The following is a 15,942-nucleotide window of genomic DNA, read 5'->3' on the forward strand; positions in this document are numbered from 1 at the left end:
AAATGTGATGTCTTGCTGTTCGGAGAAAAGATTACAGGCATGGACTATTTTCCAAACGGTGAGAAAATTCATAAAAACAAATTAAAAATGGATCAGGCTAGTCCAGGATTCTCTTAAGGTTGACTTGTAAGGTGTGTTCGTAGTTAAGAAAATAAATGTAATGCTGTAATTTGAATCAAGGGGGTTTGAATATTAATGCAGTGATATGTTACTGAGACTTTATAAAGCTCCAGCTAGGCCATTTGGATACTGTGCCCAATTTTGGGACCCAAACATCAGGGAGGATATATTTGCACTGGAGCATGTCCAGTGGAGATTCACACGGATGATCCCTGGAATGGTAGGCTAACATATGATGGACAACCGAGGATCCTGGGATTTTATTCAATAAAGTTTAGAAGTTTGAGGCGAGATCCATTAGAAACTTACAAGATAATGCGTGGCTTGGAAAGGGTGGACGCTGGGAATTTGTTTCCGTTAGTTAGGGAGACTAGGACCCATGGGCACAGCCTTATAATTAAAGGGGGTCAACTTAAAATGGAAATGAGGAGGCATTTCTTCAGCCAGAGAGTGGTGGGACTGTGGAATTCGTTTCTACAGAGCGCAGTGGAGGCCGCGATGTCAGGTATCTTCAAGGCAGAGATTAATAAATTCTTGATCTCGCAAGGAATTAACAGCTAAGAGGAGAGTACGGGTAAGAGGAATTGAAATGCCTATTTGCCATGATTGAACAGCAGAGTGGACAACATGGTATGAATGGTCTCACTCCCACTCCTATGTCTTATGGTCTTATGTTCTAATATTCGAAGTTCTTTCTACAGGTCGGTGCAACATTGAGAGTTGAATGGCCTGTCCTGCACTGTAATGTTCTATGTTCTAACAACGTTAGCCTCATACCATTTTTTTTCGAATTCGACAAAGCTAGGAATTTGAGAATAATTCATATTACACCTCGTTCTGCCTTCTTCAAACCCTTCTTTTGCGAGTTGCTTTATTGTATTGAGAGTGAGTTCAGAGGAAATTCTCTCAAGTTATTCCAGAGATGAAGGTTCTGTCTTATTTAGAGACGTTAAACAGTTTCGCATATCCCCTCTGGAGTTTGTCAGAATGACAGGTGGTCTCATTGTATTATATAACTTGCAAAAGCGAATTGACAAAACACATGTAGAATAAATATTTCCTCATTTGGGGCAGTCTGGGGGTGAGTGTAGCTTATAAATTGAGGACGAGAAGTAATGAATTCAAAACAAAGCTGAGGTAAAATTACTCCTCTGTATGCGTTGTGGAAATGGTCTGTAGAATTCGTCAGCACATAACGTGAAGGATGCTGGGTCCTTGAATAAATTTAAGTATGAGCCAGAACATTTTTAGTTCGATGTGAGTTAAAGAGTTGTGGGGCGTGGGAAAATGGATAGCGGGCTGAAATGAAATTAACCACAATCGTATTAAATATAGTCGCAATCTCGAGGTGCTGATCAACTTCTAATGTTCCTGGTTTGCAACTTCTTTGGTCGCTGGAATTGGGCATCAGTGGATTGTTTTCCTTTTTCATTATCCTGTGTTTTCAAGCATAATGTTTTCCATAACCATGTCAGCTCCTCGTGCCTCATGATATCTACAATGTTTATAGGAATTTGTCGTTTCAACAGTAAATTAGTTGCAACATATTTCCAAACCAGAATGGTTTGAATTAGAAGATAATTTCCATGCTGTGGTGGTTCCATTTTGTGCCGCCTTTATTTTTGCTAGATAGCAAATTTTGTGCATTTCGAAGATGGCATTATAAAAGTGCTGAAAGTTCATATGAACGAGTCTTTTGTATGGTACATCATTCTGTAAATTAGTGCTTATCACCAAGGAAGAACTTAATCAGAGTAAAATGCCAATCAAGTGAGCTTTTGTGATCTGAATAGTGCCAAACTCTCTTTGGTATTGAAATTGAATCTGTCTGGGAAAATAGGGTGTATTCTATGAAACTCCTAATTATGCCTTGTGGATGGTGTACAGGAATTGGGGAAAGGATTTGTACATTTGCTAGAGAATTGGTGCCTTAAGACGTGGTGTCTTAAAGTGCAATTTGTGGGCCAATTCTGCTTATGGCCACTCATGCCTCCAGGAAGTTCCTGATAGTGGAATCACTGATTCGAATGTCAGTTAATATCCGGATCAGGTGGCTATCTTGTTTGCTCTTTTTGTTGTCTGACACCTCTGTGTTTCCTTTAGAATTGTCATCAGAGGATTGGATACTATTCAGATGTGGCTGAATATTGACACACAGTGTTACAGTATTCCACATGTTTTGAACAGCAAACATTGACAACTGTTCAATTTTTGTTCATCAGTGAATGCCCTCATTTCTCACTATATTGTGTAATGATTAAAACTGAAGATGTTCAGACGTGTGGCATTCTCCTGACATAAGTTTGCGGTGACTTCCTGAACGTAAGTAATTCACCTCCAGCAGCCAGAAATATTTTACTGTCTGCTCATTACGTCTCAACTGATAGTGAATTTTCCCTCTAATTCACACTTATTCCAATTTGGCTCGGGGTTTTCGACATTATTCCCTGTCAAGTGTCATATTAATTATAAATGCAGTTATTCTCATCTTCCATCAGGAAATCATGTTGGACAAATCGTGGTATGAACGATTCCAAAAAACATACACATTTCTCTTCAGCATCTTAGTCTTTTGCAATTCCTATGTGATAATGATGGTGACGTTCGTCACAAGCGAACGAACTAGTTTGAACAGATATATGGAGACTGGCTGTTTTGCATTTGTACTACTTTGTTTTCACATAAAGCAGTTGGTAGATAATTATTTTGCATCTACAGTGGATTAATCTGACTGGGCCGGTTCTCCAGCACAGTTCGCAGTATATTCTGAGAAGGTTGATAGTTGCAACGGCTAGTATCTTCAGCCTTTCTCGATATCATGATAGGAAACGTAATTGCTTGATGATTTGCATGTGTGAAGGAAGGACGATGAGTGTATATCATGATTAATCCTTCACTCGACAGCTCTGACTGAAGGTGGAAGGAAATATTTCGCCCTCTACTTTTGGAATGATGTGGTGGGTTCATACTTAATAGAGAAAGAAGATATTCTTTGCAAGCCATTCCTTCTCTTATCTGCATACTTCTATGAACCAGGAAAACCCACTGTAAATATATCGAGGAGGTAGCTCAGAGCCTAACGTTTGTCCCATGGAAAGCTAAGTGCTAAATAGTGTATTCCAGATGTAGTTGGACTAGACATACTAGTTCTAAGCAAAACAGACTTTTTTCTGACCCACCTGTAAAACAATTCCAAAGAAAGACAAAATTGTATACCTTTAAACAATCTGAAAATGACCAAAATAACACTTTTTAAATCACTTTACAGCAGCTGTTACAATTTAGTAACATCTTATAAACGCACCTTTGGCAAAGGTAAATTCAGTGAAACAGATTGTCTCACATCCAAATCTGGCAGCAGAAAAAAACACTCCAGATGTTTTGCTCTTACAGAGAGGATTAGAGAGGTGGATAGGTTCCACAGCCAGATTCAAACCATCAGAGAATTACTGAAACCCTGTGATGATCTGACTCCACACAGTCATGTTTTCTCTGTTGTCCCAAATTAAAATGAAAGGCCTCACAACCTGTTCAGACGATTAGCATGGAGGAGACAACTTGACACCTATGGCTTAAAATCTCTCTTCAAAAAAGTAAAAAGCAGAACATGATACAGGTCATGCCACAGCATCTCAACATTACCACCCCACCTTAAAAATGAACCATCAGTAAATAAAACTTTTTAGTCTTCTGGTATTAATTAACACAATACAGATATATTACATTGATATTAAGAATACAAACATTCAAGACTACAGTCCATTTCAATCCGTTTCTTCCACTATTGAACACTTAAGTCTTCTTTCACCAAAGTCATGTCAATGCATCTGCAATTACATTCTCTCGCCCTGCCATGTGTGAAATTTCCATATTAAAGGCGTAACATTAAATTCCATCTGACCAGTTTGGTAGTTTGATCTTGAATTTTTTCTCCAAAAATGCCTTAGACACATTGTTCGCAACAATTTTTTTTTTAAATATTGCAATCCCAACAATAAATTCAAGGGCCCCATCTCAACTGTGGAATGCTTTTGTTCATGAATAATCAACTTTTTTAAAACATACCTAACGGGTCCACATTCTCTTTGTCTTCTTGCAAGAGATAAGTGCCAAACCCACATAATTTGCATTGGTAGCCACCTTGAATGCATTTGCTTATTTAATTGACGCTAATACTGTATCCGTGGCTGATACAGGTTTCAGCGTATCAAATGTCTTCTGACAATCCGCTGTTCACTGAAATTTTCTGTACTTCTTCCACAGTTCAGTCATTGGACAAACTGGCGGCTAAAATTTGATACGAAATTCCAATAATAAAAATTCCCTGCTCCGAAATCTTAGTGCTTCGCTTTTCATCAATGACATGATAAATCTCCCGATGAAAACTCCTCAATAACTTTTGTTTTCACATCCTGTGGGACCATCTCTCCATGTGGTCAAGGAGTGTGACTTTCGCTTTTGTGAACTCACTCTTACCGAGATTTATCACCAGCTTGTGAAGTCGATTGAACAATTCCATGGATTCTGTAAATGTCTCTTCCGTGTGAGAGTGAATGCACAGATAGTCTATGCATACCACAGAATCGTATAGTCTCTAAATCACTTTATTTCTTTCTGTTTGAAATTTACCTGGTACGTTTGTTCATACCAAATAACATTACTTTAAACAGGTACCATTTTCGGCTTAACGAATGCCAGAATGTCCTTTGTTCTTTCAGAGAAATCTACCTGTCAATTTCTATTAAGTCCAAATTCGAAATGTAAGTTGCATGTTCCAACATTTCAAGACAGTTCTTCAACTGTGAAGTATGTGTATTAGATTCTGTAACTGCATTTAATTTGCGGAAATCAACACATAAATGTTGTGTGCCGTTTATATTTTGCACCATCTCTATGGATGTGCTCCATTCACCGTAGCTCAGTTGGTTGGTATGATATTTTTTGTAGTGTCTGAATCTCTTTTTGAATCTCTACCAGATTTGGAAGGTTGCGGATGTTTCTTAAATGGAACAGCATTGACGATATTTACATCATGCATGGATATATCAGCTATTCTTAGCTTATTCCTACATAATCTTTCCTTGTGATTGTAATAACTCTTTCAGATCATCTCAGTTTTTCTCTGCAAAATAACTCAGTATTTTATTTTAATTTCTGAGAACATTGTCACTATATATTAAATTTGAGTAGTAAAAAGTAGATCAATTTATTCTAAATTTGGTTGTTCAATCCGAGTTTTAATCAGTGCCACATTCTGCTTTTGCTTTGCTTCTTTATCAAACTATCTCTGGAGCACATTCACATGATAAACTTTGTGAGTTTTCCTTCTTCTTAACATTCTTTTCAAATGTTTCACCTCACCTAATTTCCTTTCAATTGGATAACGTCCAGTGAACATTGCTTCTAAATGTTCACCTGCCCCTGCTGGCAATAATAACATTTTATCTCTTATGAAGAAACCAAACATTTTTCGATTACTTGGGTGCTTCCTATTTCATCACATGCTACACTACTTTCAAATGCTCTGTAGCCAAACCACGATCACTATTTAATCTTTTCCTAAAATGTAACACATAGGCTAAATACGTTGTCTCTGAACTCTGTCTACCAATTTCTGGTTAATTCATGTCAGTAGTTCTCTCATCACAGGAACAATAACTGATCCAAATGGATTGAATTTAGCTGGTTTAGCGGCATTTGATTCAAATTGTTATATTTCTAGGCTAGCCTTAATTCTTTCGAATAATTTTTATGTAAAATTTAATGCTTGCTCTTATTGCATACTTGTGGATTGTTCGTGTTTTATAAAAATGTTTGCGTAACTCTTCTACACTTCTTTACACCGTGAAATTGTGTAATGGAATGGCTTACAAAAATTTAGGATTAACATCCAATATTTTCAGCAAATATGTATTCCTACTGTTTGTTTTAGGCAGAGGTTCTATGCAATCAATTAAGTTTCCTGTAACAAGTTCACCAAATATTAAAATTCATGTCCAAGGTGCTGGATTCATCACTAACTCACGTTTTTTTCCATTACCTGTCAAGTATGACATCTATCCAACATATCCAATTTCTGTTTAGGACACTGAAACACAGTAGTGCAGAGGGGTATCCTCAATGTTAAAACAGTCATTGGTGTTGATCAGGGCGATGTAATTGTTGCTTCCACTGAGCCCATCTTGGATTGACACGTTGCAGTAGGAAGCCTGGTGAAGGCCAGGGCCTCTCAGACTAATGTCATGCAAACCGTACCTGAATCTCATCAGCATTTACAGCATGGAACAGCAACTGGGAGTGGGTTGCGTGGTGATGTGGTCCATTTTTGCCAGATTTCTTCGTCCATGTTTCACGTGATGACATGAGAATGAGTAGGATACAGTTGCAAATTTGATGCTCCAAGGGCCAACTAATCTCTGATGCATTCCTGTCCTGTATGCAATTGACGGCATACACAAAATTGTTGTTGGCAGTATCTGGGATATCATCGAAACGTTACTATTCCATGATTATTCGTGTTAAATATTGCATGATTAGCGGTCACAAACCTCTCGTAATAGATGCACACGCCTTCAAATGTTGCCCAGAAAGCCTTCATACAGTTTGCATAACTGTGTTTACGACTGCCAGTTCTAGTGTCAACGTCAATGTGAAGTGCACCTTGCAATTTGAATCGTTTCCTCGAACTGTGCGTTCTCTTGAAACGACTAACCTTTTTGTTATAGCTTTTCAGGTATCATTTAAGAAACAGTGATACTGCAGTGAGTATGGAGACATAACGCCATTCAGAAGCAGTGACAAGTTTCCTTCCATAGATGGCTTTCCCTTGGTCAATTAGTTTTCTTTTCGGCCAAACGACTTTGATTTTGTTATCACGATACGTCTATCCTTTAATTCCACTGTACTTTTTGAATTCATTGTTTTGGTCGGTTTTTCTCAAAGTTATATGCACAGAATATTGGTGGATGGATTAGGGCTAATCTTTCTGCACACTGCCACCACGATACTTTATCTCAGTTGTCTTAGTTTCAAGTCAGATCGATGAAAATTATTTATTTGTTGACACGTTATCTCGGGTAATTTTAATGCTGCCAGCAAATTCACAACATTATCGCTGGAACTGTTAAATATTCTCAGGTAAAATTTGCAGATAAAGATCAAATATAAAGATACATTTTCAGATTGCAGCCACTTTTTGCCCAATCAAAACGCTTTCCTCAAAAATTAGATTTAAAATTGGTTACTGTACATACTTACCATGTCTCAGCACAACCTTCTCTGCTCCAAAGGAAAACTGCATCTCTTCCCTCTTCCTTACACAACTTAAATCTTTCATCTCATTTACCATACTACATTTTTTTCTCTTAATAACGTGTAGAGAATTCAGAAGTCCCCAAATAGACTACCTCGTGTAATTCAGCATGCAGGCCATTATGATATAGCTGTGCAGATGTTTTATGAATGCATTCCAATGTATCCACGAATAATCCTACATCTCAACACGGAACAAGCGTCGTTTTTTTGGTGTTTCCACTATACAGAGCTTTACTTCTTCAAAAGCAAATTATACATTACTAATAATTAATAATTAAACTCCATAATTCAGTCTCCCAGCAGCAAATTTTGCTTGTACAAGACTGGACCGATAATAGTGTGTGTGATTGTATTTCATTTATCAAAAACTTGTGCGAAGAAAATCTTTTCAGAATGTTAAAAATTGAAAAATGGAGCAAGTATGGAATGTTAATGAACAAGATAAGCATTAATTAAACCATAATTACAAAAAAATTTGTAATAACAGTAGACAACTAGATTACAATTAATTTCCTATATTCAGTGCCCTAGAAATTTCAGTCCATGCTGACACTTAGGAACTGCATTTCGAGAATTCATGTCCACATTGTCAACAATTCTCCCTGCTTGAAATCAATGACATTAAGCAACACTTGCCATTCCCACCATTCAGCAATTTGTGTGCACATTTTAAATCACGTTTTTCTTTATTAAATCTTCAGTTGATCAATTTTCAAATCAACAGATACATATTGACAAAAATGTTGTCACTACTATTTTAGCCTCGTCTTCTTATATAACGACAGGCTTTTAGCATAGTACAGTTTAAAATATGCAGCAGTTACAAATAAAGGCATGGACCAGGAAAATTTGAAAGCTTCGCAGATGGGTTACAAAGGAATGTAGGTGCTGCATTTAACCCATCATCACAGCTGCATTATTCCCAATGAACATTGCTCTGCAAACACTTCAATGTCTTTTACTCAGTTCAATACAATAATGCTGATCATCACTGGCAAGATCATTTATCTGGCTCAAAGAACGAACTTGCACCACCCTCTGCAGAAAGGAAATCTAAAATTGCATCATCCTCTAAATAAAAATGTTAACATCAAATCTTTGTCCCACGTGGAATTCCCCTTATTTTTAAATATTGTGCGTGATTCTATATATTCCTCAAACATGAAGAAGAACGTAACTGCGTGCATATTGACTCTCGCCGTGAGGTCTTCTGTTTTTTTCAAATAAAAGCAAGATTATTTCTTCGAAAGTTCATATAATACACAAGCACTTGACATAACTAGTCGTGAAACACTGACTCTGTGGTTTGTCCAGCGATGACGCCAGATCTAGTGGATCTTTACAGCAATTTCCATTTTATTTGTTTCAAGTTTCCCTCATCCACAATTCTTCATTAATTTTCTTTCTTTCTGAGTTAACCTGTTTCATGTTTGACTGCTAACTAAATATTGTAAGTAACTACCACAAAAATAGTATTCCCCACTTAGTCAATTATTCCCCCATCCGAAGTTTCCAGTCTTTAAATAAATTAAACCAAAAATGATTAATGCCCTAACAATTTTGTAACAATTCGGCTATTCATTGCTCCTCATTTTTTCTTGTTCTTTCATACAGGACCTTTGAATCATTCACACGATTAAATTATTGCTTTTAACCTTTCTGATTTCTATTGAAACCTCTTCAATATTATCACACACTCAAATTCGGACCTTAATGTCTGTTGAGATAACACCATCAGTAATTATTCGTTTTACACATCCAACATCTACCTTTTTTTCTCACTGCCATGCACCTCTCTATAACCTGATGTAAATAAAGTCATCTTGGAGCCATGACTCTGTGTTTATAATCAGAGCGTAGTTGTTTGTTCATGCTGGCATTGCCGGGTCACATATTATTTAGATTCTGTGTGCATCAAGGTGGATATATTTGCAACTATATGACTGATCCGATGATTTATACTTATGATTGTGTTTGCTTCTGTTCCTATCTGTCACGTTCTACTTATCTTTCCTTATGAAAGATTTTTCTCGTGCCCAGTCACTGCTCTTTGATTCCTTGCAACTATTGTTTCACTTAAAGTCACGTCTAATTTCGTAATTTTGTCTCTGATTCCGAAATTGTTCTCTGCATCGTTTTGGAATGGCGCATCACAACATTGCACTCCCATGTTCTCCCCAGAATTGCGAGAGGATGCCATGAATCTTGACGAATTTTATTTGTTCCAATGTTTGATCATGCAATAATTCCCCTGTATTAAAATCGTTCCATTTAGAAATGGCTCAGGTAATTTTTCAAATGTTTTCCTACTTCCTGAGGTGGTTCCTCGCGTTTCAAATTGACCAGGTAGACACAATTTCCTGTTCTTAAGTAAATTGTTCCACTTACAAGAACCCTGATGTCTGAATCGTCCCCTTCCGAATCTACATTTCTCTGAGGCCTACATGTCTCTTCATCCTGAATACTGAACAAGTGTTTAGACTCTCTCTTTTCTCCAGGGTAAAAAAAAAATCTACCCTCTGAATAAACTGCACATATAATTTAGTTCCTCTATTTCAATGTCTTCCCATTCCATGTTCATACTGTTCACCCTGACTATAGTCGTCACACTGTTCCAAAGGAACGTTGAAAAATGTTCTCATCTTGTGACAATTGCAAGCATCAAGTCACATGGTCTAGCCACCTGCCTCAGTCATGATTACCTTGCATGTCCGGATTGGAATGTTTATTGGAACAACTTCTTTTTCGAACATCGCAAATATTTTTGCTCGTGACATTATTTTAGATTACTTTTTTTTAACTGGCAGAATGACATATTGTCAGAATGTTTTTTTTACATATCTGTAACAAAGACAAGATGCTTTCAATCAATACCTCGCCCACGCGTTTTGCCCTTTGAGGAAATCTCACATTGAGTGTCCCCATTTGATTGATTGCACTTTTACTGCTGGTTTGCTTAGTGTTCATATAACATTTTTTTTAAATGTCGGTCTTTATCTCCGATGCTTGCATTCCTTTAATTAAGTATTTTTGGTAATTTGGTTATTTCATGTCTTCACTACATACGAATAACTATTTCATTTTATTACAATAATTCTGTTGTTAATTTGCCATATGCTTCGGATACTTCAAAGTTTAAATGTTATATTTTCTAGATCTGGGAATTCTCACGTGGAAGAGGTGTACGAGTTGCTTTGTAGTCGTAACTGTAAACTTAATTGACTGCAAAGAATAGGAATGGCCTAAATCATTGGGATTGGCAATTTGTATACCTTAAGATCTTATTTTCATTGCAGTATAGTTCTGCAGAAAAGGGAGGTTAGTAGAACAGACACAATAAAACTTGCAAAGATACAGTCCAATATCACGACAGAAGATAAAATTCATTTGCAAGACACTTGAGAGTGTAAATTTTTGCTCTGTCCATTGTAATTGTATGAAGTTGTATAATTTATAACTGTAGCATTTAGAGAAATTTTTAATCACAAGTATTTCATTTTGACCTTCATCAGGCGTATTTATAGGCAAATCATATAATGTTGTATGCAGTTTGGTTATATAGAAACAAATATCAAAACAAATCATCAAGATGGATTCAAGCACAGATTTCGACTTTTAAAATGGTATTGAAGACAAAAAAACCCATTATTCTCGCACATAAGCAAAATAGTGTATCTTCAAAATAACACAGAAATCTTCATTCAACAGGAAGATGAAATCCGAATTTGCAACAAAGTTTATATGGAAACGTATGGGGAACCATGAATGAAAATGAATGAGTGATTGACCCTGAGAAGACATTTATGCACCTGATAAACGTCGTAAATTCATCTCTGTGCACTTCAGTGCAATTTTATAATTTTTGGTTAGACTCATGTCTCCTGATTGAAATGAAACAAATTCGTATGTATTGTCCACAAAGTAGAATATGGTAGGTCTACAGTGTTTCACGTATCAGAATATCCATAATACCTATACGCATGTGATTAAAATTGCTGTGATCCTTAAAAGAAAAAACTGTCATAAATCAATATAACTGCAGTTTATCCAATTTTGACTTGGGAGTTCACTGTTTTAGTTCAAGTCGTCCCCTTACATATGCATTTCATAAATCCTCTAAGATATTTCAGTTCTGGGAAATAAATGGAAATAAACTTGTTTTCTTTACTCTTTCATGAGAAATGTTTATTCGATCTGTACCTGTGTACAGTAAACTCTGATCACTTTAAAAATCCTCCCAAATCCTAAAATTCCACACTAAAATGCAAGGAGACTTTCCAATTCGTATACATTCTCCAGTGAGAGCTCATAAAGAACCTTAACGATGGAATATTTCGTGAGTCGTACTGTATTTGGTAGAATAAATCTCGAAGTGAGTCTGAGCGATGTTTATCAACATATCTTGCTACAATATTCTCTTTAATTCGTGTTTGTATTTGAGGTCAGAATCACGACTCACTTGGTAATATATTCGAAGAAGAATTCTTACTCTCAAAAAACAGTATTTCAACACCATCTCAAACATCAAAAAACTGTAAGTACAACAAACTTCTATACACTCACGTCCATAACCAGCACTCCTCAAACAATCCAGAAGATTCCCCCGGCTTCTGGCACTGCTCGGAAGCCATTAGCCATGTGGCTGGTGCAGCTACCATGCCCACGGTCATCAATGACATCACCCATCATGGCCACTTCCACAGCCACTTACGACCCTCACGATTCCTCATGCACCAATTGTGACATCACTTCCGCCCCCTACGTATTCGATTACGTCTCCTTCAGCGACTTCTGCCCCCTCTGCTGCCGTGTTCACCACTACTTCCGCCCCTACCAATGCCACACACCTGAATTCTGCCGACACACTCCCCACAGATCGTCCATGCATCAATGAATTTAATATGTGAATGGAACACTTCTTCCGCCGCATCCACTTCCAAGCTTACTTTTACAATCAGGACTCATGCGCACCTTCCGAGGACCCCATTTGCTCACCTCCAACACACTCCATCCACCTAGACAACCCACACTGGCCTATTACCAGCCCTTGACCCCTTCACTTCCAACTGCCGCCAAAACATTAACCGCCTCAAATTGTCAACTCCACTCCAACCCCACTCCAACCTCTCACCCTCACAATGCGCAGCCCTCCATTCCCTCTGCTACAATCCAAACCTCACCCTAAAAACAGCAGATAAAGGGAGTGCAGCGGTAGCTAGACGCACTGATTTCTACCCGGTTGAAGCCAGAAGCCAACTCGAAGACACCTCCTCCTACCGCCCCCTCGACCATGGCCTCATCCACCATCACCAAACCATCATCTCCCAGAACATACAGAATCTCATCACCTCGGGAGATCTACCACCCACAGCTTCCAACCTCGTAGTTCGGGAACCCTGCACCACCCAATTCTACCTTTTCCCAAGATCCACAAGCCTGACACCCCGGCTAACCCATTGTCTCAGCCTGCTCCTGTCCCCACCGAACTCATCTCCACCTACCTCAATACTGCACTATCCCCCCAGTCCAAAGATTTCCCACATACGTTCGAGACACCACCCACATCATCCACCTCATCCAAAAATTCAATTTCCCCGGCCCCCAACGCCTCATTTTCACCATGGACATCCAATCCCTCTACACCTCCATCTGCCATGACCAGGGCCCCCAAACCCTCCGTTTCTTCCTCTCCCAACGTCCCCAACAGTACCCTTCCACTGACACTTTCATTCGTTTGGCTGAACTGGTCCTCACCCTTAACAATTTCTCCAGTGAATCCTCTCACTTCCTCCAGACAAAAGGGGTAACCATGGGCACCCGTATGGGTCCCAGCTATTCCTGTCTCTTTGTCATCACTCCCCACCTCTTCCTCTGCTACATTGATGACTGCATCGGCGCCACCTCGTGCTCCCTTGAGGATGGTGAACAGTTCATGAACTTCACCAACACATTTCACCCCGACCTTAATTTCACCTGGACCATATCTAACACCTCCCTCCCCTTCCTGGACCTCTCCATCTCATCTAATGATGACCGACTTGGCACTGACATATTTTACAAACCCACCAACTCCCACAGCTACCTGGATTACACGTCTCCCCACCCTCGCTCCTGCAAAAATGCCAACCCGTATTCCCAATTCCTACGCCTCTGCCATATCTGCTCCTAATGACTAGTTTGCATGACTACAAAACAATGTTTGTAACTTGAATGCTTAAAAATTGAAACAAGCAGTCGAGAGCTATACTACTGCACCTTTTGAGCATCGTTGGGAATCTGCGGCCAGAACATCTTGGTGTCAGGATAGTCAATCAGTGTAAGTATATGATGCATCGCTCCATACCCCACATTTCGCAGAGTTTTGAAATATTCCACCTATTGTTTCTTTCTTTGATGAAAATAAAAACGAAACGTGAATTGAATGCAAAACATAAGACGGCATAAGGAGGAAGCACAAGGAAAACCACTGTACCAGAAATGAACAGTGATATTTTAGCTTTAAAGGCATATTACCGACAAGTATTTTGCTTTGAGAGGCAAACAACAAGTTATATATTATGCATTGCAGCAGTGCAATATTTTGCAATGTGCATCGACTTCGGTTTCACTTAATATGCAAGCAAATATTCTGTTGTGAAGCCCTTTATCATGATCGGTGATTGGTGGGAACTATAAATATATTGTATTACAAATTGACATATACTAAATGAGAACAACCGGAACAAGGAAAATTCAAGAAATACCGTCAAATTATAATGACAACGAAATATTTTCACTAAATTATTTCCCTTATATTTTAATTGTTAACTTTAAGATTTTCAAAGAACTGAATTACTGACACAGTATTTGTTCTTGTAAATATTATAAATATTACTGCAAATTCCTTATCATTGTTATCATTTTGGGCAGTACGAGCTTCTTCAGCTTAGATGCATTTCAATCAAAGCCACCCGTTACCTCTTCGGCCAAACATCGACAAAATCAAGAGCATATTACCGAGTTACTAGCAATTAGAACAAGCACGGAAACTACATCGCCTCAGTGGACGTGTGTAAATGGAGGGAAGATTACTTTTGAATTTTGAGGGATTTCTGCAATGATACCAGTTGTGGTCGGTACATTGAATGTGATTTCCTTCAATGTTAGAACAACACAGCACGAGTTCAGTAGCTTAATATACTCCTGCTTAATCTACTCTACTCTTACTTTAGTAATTGGCCATTTGCCATTTCAAACACGCAGCTTTACTATGTCTGATGTAGCAAATCTGGTTGATAAGATACACATTTCCTTTCATTAAGTGACACATCAGGTATTGAGCCTGCCATCTCCATATACGGCAAGACCTAGACAATGCCGAGGTTTGGATTAAAAAGTGGCAGGTAAAGGTACACCTTCACAAGTTCAATCCACTAGCCACTTTCAACAAGACATCAGTTATCCTGTTACGGAGCAGATGAAACATTCTCAAAGCAATCCGAAGATAGTCCAAAACCTATTATTTTCTTACTTTAAATGTATAGGTAAGGTGGTGCATTCCAGATGTAATGTGACTGGTCAAATTACAGATTGAAATAAAATCACTCTTTATTAATCCATTATGTCAACAAAAGAAAAAAAAAAACAGTTGGAATAACTTAACTACTTTGGAAAAGGGAATAGAACAATTGACTTACTAGATGCATTCTGATATAGTGACATCCCATAAACATACCCTTAGTAAACGGCAAATTCAGAAAATCGATTTCCTGACGTCAAAGTCGAGTAGCAGAAAGGGAGCATTTGTTGTAACTGTGAGAGGGTCAAATACCTTCCACTTCTTCTAGTTCCCAACAGCAACTGTTAAAAACTGAAAACTAAAAATCCAGCTTCTGTGTAATCATTTCCACACTAATTTAGTCTACTGTACTTGTATTGTTCCATTAAAAATATCACGGCCTCACAACGTGTTTACTCGAGTGACTCAATTAGATTGCTTTGTACCTCTACCTTAAACCTGTCTTCTAATGAACACTGGGCAAAATAACCTCTGAAAGCTATACTATCAGTAAATGTACCCTCTTAAAATTTAGAATATTCAATATTCAACGAAAGCTTCAATTAGAAATAATTTTTAAAAAACGCTAGACTCACGGTATTACTACAGAATGCGTACACAATATCTTGACAACAAGCATGCAAACATTCACTACTACATTTCAGTCCGTTTTATTTTCTGCCAGCAAGCTCCTCTCTCTTTGTTTATCAAAGGTGCGAGAACATACCAGCACTTGTGCTCTCCCACTCTGCCATATTCATAATTTTCAAATTGAATAGACACAGCAATAAAGTCCTTTTAAACAGTCTGTAATATTATGTCCTTAAACTTCTCCAATACCTTTAAAGTGCATACTTCAGTATGTATATTTGTCTCAGACACATCACTGGCAAATTAAATAATAAAAATACTGCAACACTGGCACCACGCTCAAGGTCTCCTATTCAATAATGAAATTTTTAAAATATTGA

This window comes from Chiloscyllium plagiosum, chromosome 37, assembly GCF_004010195.1.
Source record: "Chiloscyllium plagiosum isolate BGI_BamShark_2017 chromosome 37, ASM401019v2, whole genome shotgun sequence".
NCBI classification, from domain to species: Eukaryota; Metazoa; Chordata; class Chondrichthyes; order Orectolobiformes; family Hemiscylliidae; genus Chiloscyllium; species Chiloscyllium plagiosum.